The 13,796-nt window shown below is 52.2% G+C and overlaps 2 protein-coding genes, 1 non-coding gene and 1 pseudogene across 3 annotated transcripts in view; 2 read left to right on the top strand and 2 right to left on the bottom strand.

Annotated features, from left to right (window-relative positions):
- LOC139247122 (nuclear factor 7, ovary-like) overlaps positions 1-13,796 on the top strand; it is a 640,289-nt gene that overhangs the window by 108,632 nt on the left and 517,861 nt on the right. The gene's annotated exons all lie outside the window — the stretch shown is intronic.
- Positions 1-13,796, top strand: part of LOC139247112 (zinc finger protein 432-like) — a 521,915-nt pseudogene that overhangs the window by 127,467 nt on the left and 380,652 nt on the right.
- Positions 1-13,796, bottom strand: part of LOC139247117 (zinc finger protein 432-like) — a 420,986-nt gene that overhangs the window by 84,095 nt on the left and 323,095 nt on the right. The gene's annotated exons all lie outside the window — the stretch shown is intronic.
- On the bottom strand, positions 9,734-9,806 carry trnat-ugu (transfer RNA threonine (anticodon UGU)). The gene has a single exon. It is a non-coding gene; the product is annotated as a tRNA-Thr (tRNA).

The raw sequence follows: 13,796 nt of genomic DNA, 5'->3' as shown, positions 1-13,796 counted from the left end.
GTGGTGAAGGAGTGAGAGAGAGAGGGAAGGTATATTAGGAGGAAGAGAGAGGTGCAGGGGAGAGAGAGAGGGACACGGAAAGAGAGGTGAAGGGAAGAGAGGGGGAAGGAGTGAAGAAGAGGAGGGAGCAGAAGGGGAGTGAGACAGGGGGAGGGGAGAGAAGTGAAGGGGAAGGGAAGAGAAGGGAAGGAGTGAGAGAGAGGGGGAAGGGGAGACAGGGAGGGGAAGGGGAGAGAGAGAGGTGGGGAGAATGTAGAAGGGGGAGAGAGAAGGGAAGGAGTAGGAAAGAGGAAAGAGAGAGGGGAAGGGGAAAGAGAGGGAGGGGAGGGAGAGAGATGGGGAAGGGAAAGAGAGGGGAAGGGGAGAGAGAGGGAGAAAGGAAGAATATGAAAAGAAAGGGAAAGGCGAGAGAGAGGACGGAGGGAAGCGAGAGTGAGAGAGAGTAGGGGAAGGGAAGAGAGATGTCAAGGGGAGAGAGGGCGAAGGAGTGAGAGAGAGAAAGGGGGAAAGGGGGAAGGCAGAGAGGGGGAGAACCTGAACGAAAAGGGAAAAGAGTGGAAGGAATGAGAGACAGGCATTTAGGTCCCAGTAAGCTTTGAACCCACGACCCGTTGTTTGACAAGACCAGTGCTCTAATCCCTGAGCTATGGTGCCACTTACTCTCGGTAAGACAGGGAAGAAGCAGGAAAGAGAGGAGAAGGGAAAAGAGCGATTGGAAGGAGTGAGAGAGAGGGGGAAGGGGAGAGAGAGTGGATGGAGAGAGAGGGAAGGTGAGACAGGGAGGAAGAGAGAGGGGTATGAGAGAGAGAGAGAGGGTAAGAAGTGAGAGAGAGAAGAAAGGAAAAGAGAGGGGGAGGGGGAGAGAGAGAGGGGAAGTGGAGAGAGAGGGAAGGAGTGAGGAAAGAATGAAAGTAGAGAGGGGGAAGGAGAGAGGGTGAGGCGAGGGAGGGGGAAGGGGGGAGAGGGGAATGAGTGAGTGACGGGGAAAAAAGATGTAGAACGGGTTATGATGGGGAAGGGAGAGAGAGATTTGGAAGCGGAGAGAGAATGTAAGAGAGACGAGAAGAGGAGAGGGGAAAGGGTGTGAGGGGAGCCTGTTGTTCCAGGGTCGGTCTCAGAGCTGTTTAATATTTATAATTAAAGCCCTTGTTAATTTAAATAATGAACTAATTTTGAGTAGGCCCCCGTGAGATTTGACCTCACAGCCCCTAGTTTATTAGACCAGTGCTATAACCTCTGAGCTATGGAGCCACCTGCGCTGGGAAAAACAAGGGAAGGAGCAGGAAAGAGAGGGGAAGGGGAAAGAGAGAGTGGAAGGAGTGAGAGAGCGATGGAAGGGGAAAGAGAGGGAGAGGAAGGAGTGAGAGAGAAGGGAGAAGGGGAGAGACGGGAATGGAAGAAAGTTGGGAAAGAGAGAGGGAGGAGCGGGAAACAGAGGGGAAGGGAAAATAGAGTGGAAGGAGTGAGAGAGAGGGAAGGGGAGACAGCGAGGAAGAGAAGGGGGTGGGGAAAGAGAGGAAGGGGATGGAGAGAGAGAGTGTGGAAGGGAGGGAGAGAGAGTGGAAGGAGTGGGAGAGAGGGGGAGGGGAGAGAGCGGAAGAGGAGAGAAAGGGGAAGGAGTGAGAGAGAGGGGGAAGGGGAAGGGGATGGGGAGATTGGGTGGAAGAGAGAGCGGCAGGGGAGAGAGAGGGAGGACAGGAAAAGAGAGGTTCAGGGGAGAGAGGAGGAAGGAGTGAGAGAGAGAGGGGGAGGGGAGAGAGAGGAGGATAACCTGAAAGGAAAGTGCAAACAGAGAGATAGTAGGGAGGGAAACGAGTGGGAGAAATGAGAGACCGGTATTTAAATACAAACATTAGGCCCCAGTGAGATTTGAACTCACGACCCACTACTCTAACCCCTGAGCGATGGAGCCACCTGCTCTGGGAAAAACGGGAAGCAGCAGGAAAGAGAGGGGAAAGGAAAAGAGAGAGCAGAAGGAATGAGAGAGGGGGGAAGGGGAAAGAGAGAGGGGGAGGAGTGAGAGAGAGGGGAGGGGGAGAGAGAGAGAGGGGTGAGGGGAGACAGCGAGGAAGAGAGGGTGGTCGTGAAAGAGAGGGAGGGGATGGAGAGAGTGAGGGGAAGGAGTGAGTGAGGGAAGGAGAGAGGGGAATGAGTGAGAGATGGGGAAAGCGAGATAGTGGGAAAGTGAGATAGGGGTAAAAAGATGTAGAGCGGGTCATGATGGGTGTTATATATGCAAATCTGTAAATACCTTGTGCTCATCCCCTGAAGTCCCAAGGGATCCCACAATCCCTTGGGAGCACCTGTACTTAAGGAGGCCTCACAGGCTGGAGAGGCACTCTGGAGACCTGTAATAAAAGACTAAGGTCACACTTTGCTTTGAGCCCGCAGTATCTGGTCAGACTCTTTATTCATATACAACAACTGGCGACGAGATACAGATGATGAACCCAACGATGCAGAGAACAGTGGGCATCCTGGAGAAATTTTCGGAGGGAGATGATCGGGAAACCTTCGTGGAGCGACTCGACCAATACTTAGTGGCCAACGAGATGGAAGGAGAAACGAACGCTGCCAAACGAAGGCCGATTCTCCTCACCGTTTGCAGGGCACCAACGTATGGCCTCATGAAAAACCTGCTTGCTCCAGCAAAACCATAAGATGAGTTGTGCACACTGGTCCGGGAGCATCGGAACCCGAAGGAAAGCGTTCTGATGGCGAGGTACCGGTTCTACATGTACAAGAGGTCTGAAGGCCAGGAAGTGGCAAGTTATGTCACTGAGCTAAGGCGCCTTGCAGGACATTGCAAATTTTGAAGAACATTTGGAGCACATGCACAAGGACTTCTTTGTACTTGGCATTGGCCACGAAACTCTACTTTGCAAACTTTTGACTGTCGAGACCCCAACCTTGAGTAAGGCCATAGCGATAGCCCAGGAGATTATTGCCACCAGCGACAATACTAAGCAAATCTCTCAGCACACAAGTGCTGCTACAAGTACTGTTGTTTTTTTAAACCTTTTATGATGGGGAGAGAGGGAGAAGGGGGGAGTCTGAAAGGGCAAAGTAATAGTGAGGAGGGAGAGATGCATATTTAAATACTAAACTAATTTTGAGTAGGCCCCAGTGATATTTGAAATCACGACACCTGGTTTACAAGACCAGTGCTCTAACCCCTGATCTATGGAGTCACCTGCTGTAAGGAAGACAGGGGAAGGAACAGGAAAGAGAGGGGAAGTGAGACAGGGAGGCAGAGAGAGAGGAAGGGGAGAGCGAGAGTGGAAGGAGTGAGAGAGAGGGGAAGGGGAGAGCGAGAGTGGAAGGAGTGAGAGAGAGAGGGAAGGGTAGATTAGGAGAAAGAGAGAGGAGCAGGGGAGAGAGAGGGATGGGGAAAGAGAGGTTAAGGGAAGAGAGGGGGAAGGAGTGAGAAAAAGTGAAGAAGAGGAGAGAGCAGAAGGGGAGTGAGACAGGGGGAGGGGAGAGAAATTAAGCGGAAGGGAAGAGAGGGGAAGGAGTGAGAGAGAGGGGGAAGGGGAGACAGGGAGGGGAAGGGGAGCGAGGGAGGTAGGGAGAATTTAGAAGGTGGGGAGAGAGAACCGAAGGAGTAGGAAAGAGGGAAGAGAAAGGGGAAGGGGAAAGAGAGGGAGGGGAGGGGCGAGAGATGGGGAAGGGAAAGAGAGGGAGAAGGGAAGAATCTGAAAGGAAAGGGAAAGGAGAGTGAGAGAAGGGAGAGAGAGGAAGGGGAAAGAGATGTTAAGGGGAGAGAGGGGGAAGGGGTGAGAGAGAGGGGGGAGGGCAGAGAGAGGGGGAGAACCTGAAAGGAAAGGGAAAAAAGAGAGACAGGAGGTAGCAAGAGATGGGTATTTAAATACTATATTAGGCTTTAGTGAGATTTGAACTTACGATCTCTGGTTTACTAGACCAGTGCTCGAACCCCTGAGCTATGAAGCCACCTACGTTGGGAAAAACAGGGGAAAGAGCAGGAAAGTGCAGGAAAGAGAGGGGAAGGGAAAAGAGAGAGTGGAAGGAGTGAGAGAGAGGGGGAGGAGAAAGAAAGAAAGAGAGGGAGGGGAAGGAGGAGAGAGAGGGGGGAAGAGGAGAGAGTGGGAAGAGAGTGGATAGGGGGGAGAGTGGGTTGAGAGGGAGAAGGGGAGAGAGAGGGGAAGGGAGAGAGTGGGGAAGGGGAGAGAGAGGGGAATGAGTGACGAACAGAGACGAGGAAAGCGAGAGAGCAGGAACGAGTAAAAAGAGGCAGAATGTGTAGTGATGGGGAAAGCAGGGAGAGAGGCAAGAATAGGGAAACCTTTTCTTCTCGGGTCGGCCTTGGAGCTGTTTATTATTTATAATCAAAGCCCTTGTTAATTGACAGTGAATTTAAATACTGAGCAAATTTTGAGGAGGCCCCTCTGAAAGCTGAAGACACAACCCCAGGTTTACTAAACCAGTGCTCTAACCCCTGAGCTACAGAGTCACGTACTTTGGAGAAGACAGGGGAATGAGCAGGAAAGAGTGGGGAAGGGAAAAGAGAGAGTGGAAGGGGAGAGAGAGGGGGAAGGGGAGAGAGAGTGGAAGGTGAGAGAGAGAGGGGAAGGGGAGAGACCGAGGGGGAGAGGAAAGAGGTGGGAAGGGGAGAGAGAGGGGGAAGGGGAGAGAGAGTGGAAGGCGAGAGAGAGAGGGGAAGGGGAGAGACAGAGGGGGAGAGGAATGAGGTGGGAAGGAGAGAGAGTGTGTGGAAGGGAGGGAGAGAGTGGATGGAGTGAGAGAGGGAAGAGGAGAGAGGGGGGAGGAGTGGTTAGCGGATAGAGGGGTTGGGTAGAGAAGTAAGTTGGACGAGGAAGGAGAGAGAGGGGAATGAGTGGGGAGAGAATGAAAGTCGAGAGGGTAGGTGAGAGAGAGAGGGGAAGGAGTGGGGAAAGAATGAAAGTAGAGAGGGAAGGGGAGAGCAAGAGAGGGGAAGGGAAGAGAGAGGGGGAAGGAGAGAGGGTGAGGCAAGGGAAGGGGAAGAGACAGAGGGGACTGAGTGAGAGATGGGGAAAGCGAGATAGCGGGAAAGTGAGAGAGGGGTAAAAAGATGTAAAACAGGTCGTGATGGGGAAGGGAGAGAGAGATTTGGAAGTGGAGAGAGAGTGTAAGAGAGACGAGAAGAGGAGAGGGGGAAGGATGTGAGGGGAGCCTGTAGTTCCAATGTCGGTCTCGGAGCTGTTTAATATTTATAATTAAACCCCTTGTTAATTGACGGTGAATTTAAATACTGAGCTAATTTTGAGTAGGCCCCAGTGAGATTTGAACTCACGACCCCTGAAGATAGTGAGCAAGAGAGAGGGGAAGGGGAGAGAGAAAGCCGGGGAGGGGAGGTGGAGAGAGGGGGGAAGGGAAGAGGGGAGATAGAGTTGGGAAGGGGAGAGAGTGGGGAAGATGAGAGAGGGGGGTGAGAGTGGGTAGAGAGTGGGGGGGGAGAAAGGGAGAGAGTGGGGAATGGGCCAGAGGGGGAAGGGGAGAGTCTGATGGGAATGGGGAGAGCGAGAGCGAGGGAAGGAGAGAAAGGGAGTGGGCGTAAAATGTGGAGACAGGGGAGGGGAGGGAGAGAGTGGGGAAGAAAATGAAAAGGGAGAGGGGAAGGAGTGAGTGACAGTGGACGGAGAGAGAGGGGGAAGGAGAGAGAGAGGGGGAAGGGGAGAGAGAGAGGGAGGGGAAGGAGAGGGAGAGGGGGAAGGGGATGGAGAGTGGGGGAAGGGGAGCGAGAGCGAGGGGAAGGAGTGGGAGAGGGAGGAGGAAATGAGTAAAGAAGAGAGAGGGAACGGATGAGAGAGTGGAAGATGTGAGAGAGAGGGGGGGAATGGGAAAGCGAGAGGGGAAGGGGAGAGAGAGGGGGAAGGGGAGAGAGAGCGGAATGAGTGATAAAGAGAAACGGGGAAAGCGAGAGAGCAAAAAGAGGCAGAATGTGTAGTGATGGGGAAAGCAGGGAGAGAGGGAGAAGGGGGCAAAAGGAGAACAGGAGAGTTTTTTGATCTCGGGTCGGTCTCGCAGCTGTTTAATATTTATAATTTAAATACTGAACTAATTTTGAGTAGACCCCAGTGATATTTGAATCTACAACCCCTGGTTTACTAGACCAGTGCTCTAACCCCTGAGCTATGGAGTCACCTGCCCTGGGAAATACAGGGGAAGGAGTAGGAAAGAGAGGGGAAGGGCGAAGAGAGAGTGGAAGGAGTGAGAGAGAGGGGAAGGGGAGAGAGAGGGGAAGGGGAGAGAGAGAGTCGGGGAGGGGAAAGATAGGGAGGGAGGGGGAGAGAGTGGTGAAGGAGTGAGAGAGCAGAGAAGGAGTGAGAGAGCGGTGAATGGGAGAGAGGGGGAAGGGAGAGAGCGGTAGGAGTGAGAGAGAGCATAACGAGTGTTTAAGAGCGGGAAGGGGAGTGGGGGGAAGGGGAGAGAATGGGGAAGGGGAGAGAGTGGGGGAGGGGAGAGCGTGGGGAGGGGGAGGGAGAGAGTCTGATGGGAATGGGGAGAGCGAGAGCGAGGGAAGGAGAAAAAGGGAGGAAGGAGGGAGTGAAAATAGTGGAGACAGGGGAGGAGAGAGAGAGAATGCTGGAGAAAATGAAAAGGGAGAGGGGAACGAGTGACCAACAGTGGACGGAGAGAGGGGGTAAGGGGAGAGAGAGGGGGAAGTGGAGAGAGAGGGGGAAGTGGACAGAGAGGGGAAGTGGAGAGAGAGGGGAAGTGGAGAGAGAGAGAGAAGCAGAGAGATGGAGGGGGAAGGGGAAGGGGAGGGGGAAAGGGGAGAGAGAAGGGGAAGGGGAGAGAGAAGGCGAAGGAGAGAGAGAGGGGGAAGCGGAGAGAGGGAGGGGGAAGGGGAGAGATAGCGAGGAAAGGAGAGAGGGAGAAGGGGGGAAGGGGATTGAGAGATGGGGAAGGGGAGTGAGAGGGGGAAGGGGAGAGAGACAGGGGAAGGGCAAAGAGTGGGGGAAGGATAGACAGGGGGAAGGTGAAAGAGAGGGAGGGGAAGAAGAGAGAGAGGGAGGAGGAAATGGGTAGAGAAGAGAGAGGGAACGGATGAGAGAGAGGAAGATGTAAGAGAGAGAGGGGGAACGGGAAAGAGCAAGGGGATGAGGAGAGAGAGGGGGAAGGAGAGAGAGACCGGAGGAAGGGGAGAAAGACAGGAGGAAGGGGAAAGAGAGGGAGGGGAAGGAGAGAGAGAGGGAGGAGGAAATGGGTAGAGAAGAGAGAGGGAACGGATGAGAGAGAGGAAGATGTGAGAGAGAGGGGGAAGGGGAAAAAGAGGGAGGGGAACGGGAGAGAGTGTGAGCGAAGGGAAGAGAGACAGGAGGAAGGAGAGAGTGAGGGAAACATAGAAACATAGAAACATAGAAACATAGGAAATAGTTGCAGGAGTAGGCCATTCGGCCCTTCGAGCCTGCACCACCATTCAATGAGTTCATGGCTGAACATCCAACTTCAGGACCCCATTCCTGCTTTCTCGCCATACCCCTTGAACCCCCTAGTAGCAAGGACTACATCTAACTCCTTTTTGAATATATTTAGTGAACTGGCCTCAACAATTCCACAGGTTCACCACTCTCTGGGTGAAGAAGTTTCTCCTCATCTCGGTCCTAAATGGCTTACGCCTTATCCTTCGACTGTGACCCCTGGTTCGAGACTTCCCCAACATTGGGAACATTCTTCCTGCATCTAACATGTCCAGTCCCATCAGAATTTTAAACATTTCTATGAGATCTCCTTTCATGCTTCTGAACTCCAGTGACTACAAGCACAGTTGATCCAGTCTTTCTTGATAGGCCAGTCCTGCCATCCCGGGAATCAGTCTGGTGAACCTTCACTGCACTCCCTCAATAGCACGAATGTCCTTCTTCAGATTAGGAGACCAAAACTGTACACAATACTCCAGGGGAGAGAGACAGGGGGAAGGGGTGAGATAGGGGAAGGGGAGAGAGAGGGGGGAAGGAGAGAGAGAGAGAAGAAAATGGGTAGAGGAGAGAGAGGGAACAGGTGAGACAGAGGAAGATGTGTGAGCGAGGGGGAAGGGGAAAGAGTGGGAGGGGAACGAGAGAGAGTGAGGAAGGAGAGAGAGTGGGGAGGGGGAGAGAGTGGGAGGGGAGAGAGTGGGGAAGGGGAGAGAGGGGAAGGGGAGAGAGTGGGGAAAGGGAGAGAGTGGGGAAGGGGAGATAGTGGGGAAGAGGAGAGAGAGGGGAAGGGGAGAGACTATGGAAGGGGAGAGAGTGGGGAAGGGGAGAGAGAGGGGAAGGGGAGAGAGAGGGGAAGGGAAGAGAGAGTGGAAGGGGAGAGAGTGTGGAACTGGAGAGAGAGGGGAAGGGGAGAGAGTGGGGAAGGGGAGAGAGTGGGGAAGGGGAGAGAGAGGGGAAGGGGAGAGAGTGGGGAAGGGGAGAGAGTGGGGAAGGGGAGAGAGAGAGGAAGGGGAGAGAGTGGGGTGGGGGAGAGAGTGGAAGGGGAACGGGAGAGATTGGGGAAGGGGAGAGAGTGGGGAATGAGTGAGAAGAGTAGCCAGGAAAATAAGAGAGCGGGAACGAGTAAAAAGAGGCAGAATATGTAGTGATGGGGAAAGCAGGGAGAGAGGGAAAGGGACAAGAACAGGGAAACCTTTTGATCTAGGATCAGTCTCGGAGCTGTTTAATATTTATAATTAAAGCCCTTGTTAATTTAAATACTGAGTTAATATTGAGTAGGCCCCTGTTTATTGGACCAGTGCTCTAACCCCTGAGGTATGGAGCCACCTGCTCTGGGAAAGACAGGGGAAGGAGCAGGAAAGAGAGGGGAAGGGAAAAGAGAGAGTGGAAGGAGTGAGAAAGAGGAAAGGGGAGAGATTGGTGGAAGTGGAGAGAGAGAGGAAGAGAGGGAGGTGGGGAAAGAAAGGGAGGGAATGGAGAGAGAGCGTGTGGAGGGTGGGGAGAGAGGGGAAGGAGTGAGAGAGAGAGGGGAAAGGAGTGAGAGAGAGAGGGGGAGGACAGAGAGGGGAAGGGGAGAGAGAAGGGGAGAACCTGAAAGGAAAGGGAAAAGAGAGAGACAGGAGGGAGGGAAAAGGGTGACGAGAGTGGGAGGGATGAGAGACGGGTATTTAAATAATAAATTAGGTCCCAGTGAGATTTGTATTCATGATGCCTGGTTTACTAGACCAGTGCTCTAACCCCTGAGCTATGGAGCCACTTTTTCTGGTACAGAGAGGGGAAGGAGCAGGAAAGAGAGGGGAAGGGGAAAAGAGAGGAGAAGGAGTGAGAGAGAGGGAAGGGGAGAGAGAGAGGCAAAGGGGAGAGAGAGGGGAAGGCGAGAGAGATTGGATGGAGTGAGAGAGGGAAGGTGAGACAGGGAGGAAGAAAGAGGGGAATGGGAGAGAGAGAGGGAGGGGAAGGTGAGCAAGAGGGGAAGGAGTGACAGAGAGGAGAGAGGAAAAGAGAGGGAGAAGGTGCGAGCAGGAAGGCCGGAGTGAGAGGGGAAGGGGAAAAGAGAGGGGAAGGGGAGGGAGCAGGAAGGGGGGAGCTGGGAATGAGTGAGAGACAGGGAAAGCGAGAAAGGGAGAGAGGGCTAAAAAGATGTAGAATGGGGAAAGGCGGAGAGATATTTGGATGGAGAGAAAGTGTAACAGAGATGAGAAGTGGAAGAGGGGAGGCCTGTTGTTCCAGGGTCGGTCTCGGAGCTATTTAATATTTATAATTATAGCCCTTGTTAATTGACAGTGAATTTAAATATTGAGCTAATTTTGAGTAGGCCCCAGTGAGATTTGAACTCATAACCCCTGGTTTACAAAATCAGCGCTCTAACCCCTGAGCTATGGAGCCACCTGTTTCAAGATAGACAGGGGAAGGAGCAGGAAAAAGAGGGGAAGGGAAAAGAGAGAGTGGAAGGAATGAGAGAGAGGGGGATGGGGAGAGAGAGGGAGGGGAAGGGAGACAGCGAGGAAGAGAGGGAGGTGGGGAAAGAGAGGGAGGGGATGGAGAGAGAGAGAATGTGGAAGGGTGGGTAGGGAGAGGGGAAGGAGTGGGAGAGAGGGGGAGGGGAGAGATTGGGTGGGGAGAGAGAGGGGAAGGAGTGAGAGAGAGGGGAGGAAGGGGAGATCGGAGGAATAGAGAGGGGAAAAGGAGAGAGAGGTTAAGAGGAGAGAGGGGGAAGGAATGAGAGAGAGAGGGGGATGGCAGAGAGGGGAAGGGGAGAGAGTGAGAGAGAGGGAAGGGGAGACAGCGAGGAAGAGAGTGAGGTGGGGCAAGAGAGGGAGGGGATGGAGAGAGAGAGAGAGTGTGTGGAAAGGTGGGAGAGAGAAGGGAAGGAGTGGGAGAGAAGGGAGGAAGGGAAGGAGATAAAGGGAGGAGAGAGGGGAGCGAAAAAGTGGAGACAGGGGAGGGGAGGGAGAGAGTTGGAGAGAAAATGAAAATGGAGAGGGGAAGGAGTTAGCGACAGTGAAAGGGGGAGAGAGAGCGGGGGAAGGGGAGAGAGAGAGAGGGAAGGGGAGAGAGAGAGTGTGCGAAGGGGAGAGAGAGAGGGGGAAGGAGAGAGAGAGAGAGGGAGGGAAGGGGAAAGAGAGAGGGGGAAGGGGAGAGAGAGAGGAAAGGGGAGAGAGGGAGGGAAGGGGAAAGAGAGAGGGGGAAGGGGAGAGAGAGAGGAAAGGGGAGAGAGAGGGGAAAGGGGAGAGAGAGAGAGGAGGAAGGGGAGAGGGGAATGAATGCAAAAAGTAACGGGGGAAGCAGAAAGAGACAGAATGTGTAGTGATGTGGACAGCAGGGAAAGATAGAGAAGGGGAAAGGAAGGGTAAGGAGAACAGGAGAGCATTTGTTCCAGGGTGGGTCTCGGAGCTGCTTAATATTTATAATTAAAGCCATTGTTAATTGACGATGAATTTAAATACTGAGCTAATTTTGAGTCGGCCCCTGTGAGATTTGAACTCAATCCCTGGAGAGAGGGAGGAAGAGAGAGAGAGGCGGGAAGGGGAAAGAGAAAGAGGGGAGGGGGAGAGAGAGAGGTGTATGGGGTGGTCCCGGGGGTCAGGTTCACCTCTGACCTTCTAAGCAGTTCAAATTGCCCCCACTCTCTTGGGTTCTAGATTATGGATTAATTTGGGGTGTGATAAAGTGGAAGAGACAACTGGTTTGGTGCAAAAAAACTTTGATTTTATTAAGGATAAGAAAATACAATGTCACACTTATAATTACACTAATAAAGAACAATACATCACACATTCAAAGGGGTTACAGTGAAAATTATACCTCCTACCTCCCCGATTCCTAATCCTAGCTAGGTTAGACTCCAGGGCAGGCAGGGACTATGCTTACCAATCCTTTCTGGTCAGTTAGTGGTAGTTGGCGGTTTTGTGGTTCGTTGGATTCTGTAGGTTCTGCTTGCCATACCCCGAACGTCGGAGAAGACTTCTTACTGCTCAAACTTCAGTTGGGCTGAGTCCACTGATGCGGTAGGGCACGTTTTGGATTTGTGGGGTAAGTACGCATTTTCTTTCGTTAGAAATAGGTTTCAAAGTCCTTTTAGGTAACGTTTTCACCTGTTGGTAGTCAGGCCGAGATTGTAGAGTGGAAACTTTCGATTCTTCGGTTTCTTCCTTGTGAAGTTTTGTTTCGAGGTTGGTCGATCGCGGTGGTTTTTAGTGGTACCACATTGGCTGTGGTCTGTTGCTGCCGCGCAGGTGATGTTCTTCCTTCCTTTTTGATTTCAGGACGTCAAGGCTGGAGATGTTAGTTTACAACTGTCGCGTTGGTTTCTCTCCCTTCTTGATGGCCAAGGCATATTATGGCATACCCTTTGTTAAAACAGTTATACTGTAGGAGCTGTCCTTACCTTCGTGCCAAATCAGACCAAAATTCTTTGTTTAATTTTGGCGGGCTCGATAAAAGCTAATATGTCTCGGGTGGGCTGATCTTCTAAATCTGTTTCTTGATGGAAATATTAGCTTGGTAATCACAATGTTCTTTGTGCTTGGTTTTTGCATACAGGCTAGAGTGGGTCTTTTTTTTATGGCATCAGCTGAAAATGGCTTTCCAGGTTCAGGTTGATGGCTGGCCATCTCTGAATTAATTGTTGCAATGTTAATGTCTCTTGTGGAGAAGGGTTTTCGAGTATCCATTTTCCACACAATCTATTTTAGTCTCAATGCCCCAAACAGTTTCAATAATCAAACTGGCTTCTTTATTTAGTTCTACTAAACCTGCCCACAGACTTAATTTGTCGTGTAGAATCCAAAATTCGATTAAAGTTTGCAGTTTCTTCCATGAGTATTTTAAGACTTCAAACTTTCTGGTAGATAGTTCCAAGTTAAATTTCCTTTCCAATGAGTCCAAACTCTGTGGGGGGGTTTCCCACGAATTATCCCACGAAGAGAGTGGGTGAAGGTGAGAAAGGGGGTAACGAGTGTTTAAGAGCAGGAAGGGGAGAGAGAGGAGCGAAAGGGGTAGGGAGTATGGGCCAGAGGGGGAGGGGGAGAGGGAGAGTCTGATGGGAAAGGGGAGAGCGAGAGCGAGGGAAGGAGAGAAATGGAGCGAGGAGAGTGGAGACAGGGGAAGGAATGAGCGATATTGAAAGGGGCGAAAGACGAGAACAGGAAAGCCTTTTGTTCCAGGGTCGGTCTTGGAGCTGTTAAATATTTATAATTAAAGCCCTTGTTAATTGATGGTGAATTTAAATATTAAGCTAATTTTGAGTAGGCTCCAGTGAGATTTGAACTGAAGACCCCTGGTTTAACAAGACCAGTGCTCTAACTCCTGAGCTATGGAGCCACCTGCTATAAAAAAGACAGGGGAAGCAGCACGAAAGAGAGGGGAAGTGAGACAGGGAGGCAGAGAGAGGGGAAGGGGAGAGCGAGAGTGGAAGGAGTGAGAGGGGGGGGAAGGAGAAGGGGAGAGAGAGGGGAGGGGAGAGAGATGGGGGAAGGAGAGAGATAATGAGGGAAGGGGAGAGGGAGAAGGGGGAAGGTGCGAGAGCGACGGGGGAAAGAGAGAGAGACGGGGGAAGGGGAGAGAGAGGGAAGGAGAGAGAGAGGAGGAAATGGGTCGAGGAAAGAGAGGGAATGGGTGAGAGAGAGGAAGATGTGAGAGAGAGAGGGCGAAAGGGAAAGAGAGGGAGGGGAACGGCAGAGAGTTGGGAAGGGGAGAGAGTGGGGAAGGGGAGAGAGAGGGGAATGAATGATAAAGAGAAACGGGGAAAGCGAGAGAGCGGGAATGAGTAAAAAGAGGCAGAATGTGTAGTGATGGGGAAAGCAGGGAGAGAGGGACAAAATGAGAACAGGAGAGAGTTTTCTTTTAGGTTCGGTCTCAGAGCTTTTGTATATTTTTAGCCTTTGTTAATTTTAATACTGAGCTAATTTGAGTAGGGCTCTACTGGGATGTTGAACCCTCGACCTCTGGTTTAATAAACCAGTGCTGTAACCCCTGAGCTATGACGCCACCTGCTCTGGAATGGAGCAGGAAAGAGTGGAGAAGGGAAAAGAGAGAGGGGGAAGGGGAGAGAGTGAGAGAGAGGGGGAGGGGTAGAGAGGGAGGAAGAGAAGAGAGAAGGGGAAGGGGAGAGAGAGAGGGGAAGGGGAGAGAGTGGGGAAGGAGTGAGAGAGAGGGGGAGGGGGAGACAGGGACGAAGAGAGAGGGGAAGGGGAGAGACAGAGGGGGAGAGGAAAGAGGGGGTGATACGTCCTTACTACACAGTATAAATGCACACGAGGCCAATGCTTGAGAGAAGGTCAGTCTGTGACCTGTCCTTTATTCCTTAGCACTCAAGTGATGAAGGTGGCTGGAGCTTCCCCTTTTATACCTGAAGGTCCAGGTCAGGAGTGTCTC

This window comes from Pristiophorus japonicus, unplaced genomic scaffold (assembly GCF_044704955.1).
Source record: "Pristiophorus japonicus isolate sPriJap1 unplaced genomic scaffold, sPriJap1.hap1 HAP1_SCAFFOLD_258, whole genome shotgun sequence".
NCBI classification, from domain to species: Eukaryota; Metazoa; Chordata; class Chondrichthyes; family Pristiophoridae; genus Pristiophorus; species Pristiophorus japonicus.
This window is presented reverse-complemented; position numbering and strand designations above follow the sequence as displayed.